Source organism: Amaranthus tricolor, chromosome 3 (assembly GCF_026212465.1).
Source record: "Amaranthus tricolor cultivar Red isolate AtriRed21 chromosome 3, ASM2621246v1, whole genome shotgun sequence".
Lineage (NCBI taxonomy): Eukaryota > Viridiplantae > Streptophyta > Magnoliopsida > Caryophyllales > Amaranthaceae > Amaranthus > Amaranthus tricolor.
Window position 1 is genome coordinate 17,936,858 of NC_080049.1, and position 9,733 is coordinate 17,946,590.

Below are 9,733 nucleotides of genomic sequence, written 5' to 3' on the forward strand. Positions count from 1 at the left end.
TGCCTACAACGCCAGGTACAACAACTAAGATCTTTTTGACTAATGCAATTGGGGAAATGGTAGTAACTACGGGTATATTGAAAAGCCACTAATTGGATACCTGCTGCAATATATGGGTCAATTCTAGCTGAATTATGGTCGCCTGATGATGCCTATTAGTTTGTATGAGATGCTAATGCCATAGCTATGTAATGCATTGTATTGATCGATTTGGATGATTATTTTGTAAGACCTTTGTATAGATCTAGTATCATATCTGTATAGGTTAAATACTAGCTATACCTTTTGAGGTGCCGCTTTTCTCCTAGCATATGACGAGGGCCTGTTTTGGCCCTTAGGAGCTTTGGCAGAGGTGTGGCACCTAAATCTTTTGAACGTAGGATGTAAAGGTTCGGTTTTTTTTGGCATTTTATAAAATTTACTTTGCCAAAAAAATGTTCTTTTTGTCTAAAATTTGTAATTTAAATAGAAAAATTCTTTATGGGAATAACAAATGAAACACATGAAAATAACAAATAAAAACTTCTTTATTGAACAAATGGAGTAATTTACTATATTATGTTATTTTTATTTCATCCACGTATTTAAGATCTATTTAATTTTCATTCACAAAATTTATTTTATTTTTCATTTCATACTTCACATTTATTACACTAAATGATAATGTAATACAATTTTTATACTTCAACTGAAATTTATTTTTTTTTTCTCTTTAATTCAATCTCACGAATGATTAATGTTTTTCCAGAAAATTGATAGATAAAATTTAATAATTGATGATGCATTTCTCCTCCCTCGTATATCTATTGTAAATGAGTATACAAGTATCAACGGCATCCGTATCTTGAAAAGGTTGTGTCTGTGTGTGGAGTACCCCGTTGAAGTGGGGTCATTGAGTTGAGAGGTGGATACATAGAGAATATAAGCCATCATTGCTACCAACAATTGCATTTGCATGACCCCATCCCTCATAGCTAGCTTCCTCACCTCGCTATCCTACTGTAAAAACGAATTGATTTGAGTACTTTCACCTTCAAACCCCTCTATTCTCTAATTTTTTTTTTAATATTTGACGATAAAAAGAGAGAAATTTGATAAATGTTTTCATATAAGATCTTATTAGATTCATCTTAATATATACGTTTTTATTATTTATTTTTTATAATTTTTTATTATATATATTTAGAGATATTGAAATTTAAAATTTAATTTGAAAACTATGCAAAAAGTAAACGAGAAAAAAAAAACAAAGAGAGTATTTGGTATATATTTTTTTTATTTAACTGTTAAAAATTAGTTGTAAGGGCAGGTTTTACGCCTAAGGCCCCCATAAATAAAGAGCTTTAAATAGTAAATGATGATATTCAGGATCCGATATTGAGCAATACTTTTAAGTGATTTATTTGTAAATGTTTTTATATTTAAAGTAATATAAATATTACAATATATTTTGTCTTTAATTATTTTTTTCTTAAATTGGAAAAGCTTTTATCTTTGAATAAAATGAAGGACCTCATTCTAAAAAGAAATGTAAAAATAAATAAGGCCTTCAAAATTTGTACTCCGTCCCTGCTAATTAATATATTATTATTTATTGTAAAAAATAACTAGTTAAATGTCTATTTTATTCGTGCTTTTTTCATCTCATAGATTATTAACTTTTACAATTATCACTTTTGAGGTTATAATGCCATTTCCAACACAAAAATAAACATTTTTTAATTCCTATGCAAAATGCTTGTGTAGTGAGTAAATTAGAACCAATTAAGTATATTTTTTGTTTTACTTTATTTTAGCCCTCAATGGTCTCTTATATTGTCTTTCATCTATTTACGGTGGTTTTTTAATTGCTATTGACCGGGCTTAATTGATGGGCTCGTATCACATTGGTGTGTTTAATTATTTGTTTAATCAATGAAAATGCAAATGTTTGGTTAATTTTTTTTTAATAAACTATGGCCAAAAACTAAAAAGCAATTATAAAATCTCATACTCCCTACTTTCTGTTTTGTTCTTCTCATTTACTTTTTGCATAATTTTCAAAGCAACTTTCGAGCCTTAATTTCTCTAAATAATTATTATAAAAAATAATAAAAAATATATGATAAAAAGTTATACATTAAAACGAATCTAAAAAGATCTAACATGAATATATTTTATCATCTATATATGTCTTAAAAATCTTAATCAAATTTCTTTTTTCAAAATATAATATTCTAAACAGAAAGAACATTAGAAAACAAAGGAAGTAGCTTTTTATTTTGAGCAAATCTTGTACTTTCATGAGACTATGTCATGATAATATATGCCGACCCATATAAAAGCCCAAAATTTAAAAAGGCATGTTTTAAAATGTGTTAATTTTAACATTAAAAATTCTTGTTGGACATTAAGCAATTAAAAAGTGAATATTTTAAATAATTTATTTAGACTAGTTAACTTAAATCAAGACAGTCTCACAATAAAACCATCTTAAATGAGAATTTGTGTTTCAGTTTAGCTTAAAAAAAATAAATTTTCAACGTACTTAGAACTAAATTTAACGAACAAGTTTTTTTAATTATTTTTGTCATTTCGAAAGCTAAAAGGCCAAAATCAACCATTAACTCAATACAGTCATCAACCAAATAATCTTAAATCTCTAGTCATCTCATTTACAATTTTTTAATTTTAATCTTATTTTCCCACTACCCCACTACCCCATCAGAAACGTTAATTAATAAAAATAAACTAAATATTCCATCCTATTCTATCCATTAGTTCTACTTATTTTTTTCACTATTCACTTATTACTTTTAATTTGTATTTTATTCTTAGTCTATAAGTTAAAACATAGTCATGAAGATCTTGTTTAATTCGTCTCAGCAATACAAAGATTATTAATATTAATTTTTTATAATTTTTAATTAAGAATAATTAGAAATATTAAATGTTAAAATATTGCCTCGACAAGTGTGGAAAAGCTAAATAAGACTAATGGGTTAAATAGGAGTTACTATAAAATAGAAGTTCAACCATGCTTATGAAGACATATTCATAAAGGTATATATGGCAATAATTATGAGAATAGCTAAATAAGTAAAAAGGAAGTCATATTCAGCATACACAAGAGGATGTAAATGATAATTCCTATAGTTTTTAATTAATTAAATTCGTAAACAAATTGAAAATGTAGTTTTTTGCCTTCCCAGATCACAATAAAGAAGTGAAAATGTGAGGGTAGAGAATTAATTAGAGATAGAGAAAACAACTTTTAACTAGTATTTTTTTAAACTACAAATAAATTAATTTTAAAAAAAAATAATAATTGTATTATGAAAATTATATCATATATATATATATATATATATATATATATATATATATATATATATATATATATATATATATATATATATATATATATATATATATATATATATATATATAAGTTTTGCCATATGGTATGATCAGATTAATTAATTTTATTGACAATGCATTGATGTGACACATCCAATTTAGATTAAATAAATTTCTTTATTTTGCTGTTAACTAAAATGTCAAATATTTCTTTAATAGAAATTATTTGTTTAGTTTACAAATAACCAAAAAAAAGGAAAAAAATTGTTGTAGTATATGCTTAGGCCATTAAACAAACTAAAATAAAAAACATTTGAGTCTATTAATTTTTTTGGGCTGTATGATTTTTAATATAAAATATTCACAAAAATTTGTTACGGTATTTGTTTTTTATATCTTGGCAATATTCAACATTTTAGATTATTATTTTTTTATTCTACTATTAAATTACATTTACATATATAATATTACTAAAAATTTCGATTTATTGCACGACTTTCTATAATAATAAGAGAGTCTCCAAAATAAACAAAATATAGTATAATTGAACTTAACTAATTAGTTGTTGCTAAGAACAAGTCATAAGTCTTATTTATGTAAAAATGCTTATACAGATTGTTAAAACGCAATAGAAGTATATTTTATATTTTATTATTTTTTTTACACGAGAAATTTATGGGATAGAAGTATTAAAATAATTTTTATTCATCATAAACATAGAATTAATATTTCACTTAAAATGATGGGACACTAATATTTGAACCCGTGATCATCACGTATGATGTTAACTTTTGATATTATTTTAATTTTTAGTGATAATTTGAGAAACTGATATTATTAATTGTTAATATAATAGAATAAAAGAAGTCATTTTTTCAATCTACTCCACTTTCAAATGTAAGAATTTTTTGTATTTATTTTCATAAGAGCAAATTCAAAGAAAAAACTATACCTAAGTGTCAAAGACAACAAAATTGTACTTCCTCCTATTCACTTTAATAGTCTCATTTGACTTTTCACGGATTTTAAGGAGAGTCAATAGTGAGACCCTAAGGGTAGGAAAGAGAGTGGTATTATGGGTTTTTAATATAAGGAAGGAAAATTATTATGGATAATAGAGGGTATAATTGAAAATAGGATAAAGTTACTAAGGGCATAAAAGTCAAAAATCCATACCAAAAATAAAAATTAAACAATTAAGTTGACTTGACCATAAAAGAAAATGGGAGATATAAGCTGAATAGAAGGGAGTATAAAGCTTTTTTTTAAGAAAAATATAGAAAACCATATTATAGACACTTAATCCTAACAAAAAAAACATCAATCATATCACTTGGCTAATCATCAGATTTTGTTCTCTTAAAAAGATTGACTAATACTTCATTGCTTTAGTGGCTTTGGGATTGCTACAATATTAATTTACTTTAAGATAAATTATTATTACCATTATTATTAATAATAATAATCTAAAAGACAGAGTAGTAAATTTAAGAGGTGTTAAGAAAGGTTGATTATGATTAGAATGCATAAAAAAAGGGGCGAATAGAATTCTAACAGTTCCAATACCATACTTCTTCAACATTACTCTATTCTTTAGGGTTCGTTAGGCTAGATTTTTTTTAAAGTTAATTCAATCAAAATCAACGTTTAAATTAAAGATGCGGGAAGATCCATGAATGGGCTATATAAAGATCATGATCTTTCAATCAATGACACAAAAAGCAAAAATACTTTTCTATGAATTTAGATTGGACCACACTAGAGATGGACATTTGCAATTAATAAACAACATTAATAACAACAATAATAATAATAATAATTATTATTATTTTTATTATTATTATTATTATTATTATTATTATTTGTCATCTCTCATTTACTATCATTTACTATATTTTTCTACTTTTCTATTATTTTTGACATGATCAAAAAATTCTATTCAATTTTTTTTTAAAAATAATTCCTTTAAAGTAAAATAATTAATCTATAATAGTTCGACTATTGAATTGGAGTTAACCTATAGTAAACGAATGCAGAAATAGTCCCCTGCTCATACACTATTCCATATTTCACATACAAAAGGAAAATATCGTACAAGATAGGAGAAAACATATAGTTACTGAGCCATAAATGAGAAATTTTAAGTTCAACACAATATAGTATCGAGGCTATAAATAATAATAAAAAAAAAATAAAAAAATAAAAAAAAAACCACATTATGATAGTCAAATTGAATAAGAAGCCTCATGGAAAACATTATGCACTAATATTCTTGACTTTTTTAAGTTATATGATAAGCATTCCAACTATAACAAGCTTAAGTATCAAATACCGAATCTGCAACTATTCGTTGTTTTATTTAATGTCATCCGCTAGGCAATGTACGAACAAAAATCTACCGTAATCACAAAAACTTGACCATAGTTTCCAGCAAAACCTTTAATTATTGGAGACTTTGGACACTTAAGGTCTGCTTTCATCACCAGAAAGCCATTGTCAAACACCCAACGAACCTTGTCTCTGGACTACTTGTTCAAACTCTACCATCTGCTCAAAGGTGGATATCTCCTTCCTGAGTAACTGTAGTTCACCCTCTATGGAAGGGCGTGAGTCTAACAAGCGTTCTTTTTTGCTATCTACACTTGTTAAAAATTTACCAAAACAACAGAGGATTCTATAAGATAAATTTCATGTGTTCATGTAGATATTAATGGAATAAAGAATAGTTGTAGCTCAAACCTCTAACTTAAAGCATTTTGATCCCTCTTATATCAATTTCCCTTGGACAGAAATACGTGTACAAGTTACAACATTAACGTAGTAAAAGAAACTATAATCTGTAGCCAGTACCTTGGATAGTTCTTCATGGTTATTGTTAATTTTATCTATCTTTCCTTTCAACATATAATTTTCTTCTCTGACTTCATCAAGCGAAAATTCTAATAGTCATTTACCATCTTTGATGATGCTTTTATGAGTTATCTTTAGTTCTTCTGTATGCATATAGCACAAGAAAAAGTCGGATACCCAAAACCTACAACTACATAAACATATACTATAGAGTAGGGATGAAAGTTCGATTTACGATTTGGTTTTTTTATAAAACCAAATCAAACAAAATTTATTTTGGTTGTTGATTATTCAATCCAATCGTAAACAAATAGGGATGAAATCCAAATTGAACCAAATCAAATTAATTCGGGTTTTCAAGACCAATTCAAACCAAATTTTTAACTAAAAGCAACCTGCAAATTAAATGAAATTACTAAACTGTAAAGTAAAAATATTTAAAATCATAGTTGCAAAAAAGAGAATGACAAAATAAAATTTAATTATTAAATTAAGGGTTATTATTGTTATAAGATTGCTTACGTCATTTTTGTTAGTATTGCCAATTAAAATTTTCTATTTGCACGTCAAATAGCATAAGATTCACTCAACAAGTAGTTTCGCTCAATGTAAAAGCGAGCTTCTATTTTAAATTCGTTCACAATTTTGGTTTTCGGTTTTTAGTATGCTCAAACCTAACCCAAACCAAAATATTTCAAATTTGAAAATTACAATCAAAACCAAACCAATTTATGAAAAAATCTAAACCAAATCAAACCTGGTTGTAGGCTATGGCTTTGTCATCATGTCGGCCGGTTTATCTTTAGCATCAATGTTCTTCAAAATTACCCTTTTTTGCTCAATTTCATCCCGGAAGAAATTATACTTGATATCAATGTGTTTGGACCTTCTATGAAATGTATTTTGATTCCTAGCCAAGTGAATTGCACTTTGACTATCACAATGCACACTTACCGAACACACTTTGTTGCACATCTCACCAACTAGACGTTTGAGCCACTTTGCTTCTTTGAATGACTCGGCAACGGCTATGTACTCCGCTTTGGTTGTTGAAAGAGTAACCACATCTTGCAACGATGATTGCCAACTTATCGCCGAACCACCTAATGTGAACACAAATCCACTTGTGGATTTTGTAGCATCAAGATCACCTCCATAGTCTGAGTCACAAGACCCGGTTATCGCTTAAATCCTTTTGATACATGAGACAATCTTTAGAAGTACATTTCAAATACCTCAATAACCACTTAAGTGCCTCCCAATGTCCCTTTCTCAGATTAGACATATATCGACTTACCAAACTTACCGCATGAGCTATGTTGGGCCTAGAACATACCATGGCATACATCACTCTACCAACAGCACTAGTGTACGAAACTCTTACCATTTACTCTTCTTCTGCCTTTGTTTGTGCACACAAGCTCTTGGAAAATTTGAAATGAGAGACAAGAGGGGTAGACACACCTTTAGCATCATCCATAGAGAAGTGTTGCACAACTTTCTCAATATACTTTCTTTTGGCTAAGGTACAAGACACCTTTAGTTCGATCTCTCAAAATCTCCATTCCAAGAATCTTCTTGGCTTCACCAAGATCCTTCATATCAAACTCACTTGAAAGCAACTCTTTCAAGTTCTCCACCTCAAACAAAGAATTACATGCTACTAGCATATGATCAACATATAAGAGCAAATATAACAAAGGACCATTCTCAAGTTTCTTAAGATAAACACAACTATCATCATAAGAACTTCTAACAAAATCATGTGAAATTATGAAAGAATAAATCTAAACACATGACCTTCCTTATTGGTGACTTCAAAACCTTCCGGTTGCTTCATAAAAATTACCTGTTCAAGCTCACCGTGAAGAAATTTGTTTTCACATCCAATTAACGCAACTCCAAATCCTCCATCGCCACCAAAGCTAGTAGAGCCCTTATTGAAGAGTGCTTTACGACCACCTCGCGAAAATCGACACCCTCAATTTGAGAGTATCCCTTTGCTACTACCCTTGCTTTGTAGATGGGAGGAACACCACTAGAAGGACCTTCCTTCCTCTTGAATATCCACTTGCACCCAACAATCTTCTATTTCTTTGGTGCTTCAACGATATCCTAAGTTTCATTCTTTGCAAGTGATTCCATCTCTTACTTCATGGCTATTAACCATTTGCTTGAGTCATTTGAGGCCATAGCCTCCTTGTACGTACTTGGTTCATGCAACCGTTCGACTTGCTAGCAATGTTGAGAGAATATGCAACATAATCACACTATTCAATGTACCTCCTTGGAGCCACGATCTTCCTTTTTTGCCTTGTTGTGGACAAAAGAGGAGATCTTTGTTGAACATCAACATCAGTTTCACCTTCATCAATATTAGGAGGTTGAACCTCCTGTTGTGCATCAATGGGATTTACATAATCAACTATATCTTTTTCAATGAATTTTTCTTCACTAGAGACTGACATGCTATTTTCATCAAATACAACATCTTTAGAAGTAATTATTCTTTATGACTCATTACACCACACCCTATACCCTTTTACACCCACTCTATATCCCACAAAAATGCATTTTCTAGCCCTAGGTTCCAACTTTCTATTATTTACATGAATATAAGCCGGATAACCAAAGACTTAAGACTAGAATAATTTACCAGAGTTTTGTACCACACTTGTGGTAATTTGAATTTCAAGGCGGTATGAGGTAAGCGATTAATCAAGTAACATGATGTAGCCACCCCTTCGGCCCAAAATTGTTTTCCTAATTTTGCTTGGTTTAGCATACACCGAGCCCTTTCCAATAACGTTTTATTCATCCTCTCCGCAAAACCATTTTGTTGAGGACACCCTGCACAAGTTCTATGTCTCACAATACCTTCACTAGCACAATATTGAAGAAATTTATTATCAACAAATTCAAGACCATTATCGGTTCTCAAGGTCTTGATGCTCCTACCGGTCTTTTTGTCAATTATTTTCTACCATTCCAAGAAAACATCAAAAACCTCATTTTTATGTTTTATGAAGTAACACCAAACTTCTCTTGAGAAATCATCAATGAAGGTCAACAAGTAATTACAATCACTAAGTGAGGGCTTTCTTGAAGGCCCCCATAAATCAGAATGAATATAATCAAGTATCCCCTAAGTGTTGTGTATGGCGGGTTTGAAACTAACCCTCTTATGTTTCCCATAAACACATTGTTCGTAAAATTCAAGGTTCCCAAACATTTTATCATCAAAAAAACCTTGTCTGGAAAGTTCATACATACCTCTTTCTCCTATATGACCAAGTCTCAAGTGCCAAAGTTTTATTTCATCATCATACATCGTGCTTGTGGAAACATTTGCTGAGCCGGTGATAGTTGAACCTTCAAGAGCATACAAACTCCCATTCATCTTCCCCTTCATCACCACAAGTGACCCTCTAGCGACTTTCATAACTCCACCTTCACAAGTGATTCTACACCCGATCTTATCAAGAGTACCCTAAAATATGAGATTCTTTTTCAAATCCGAAACATACCTCACATCGGTCAAGGT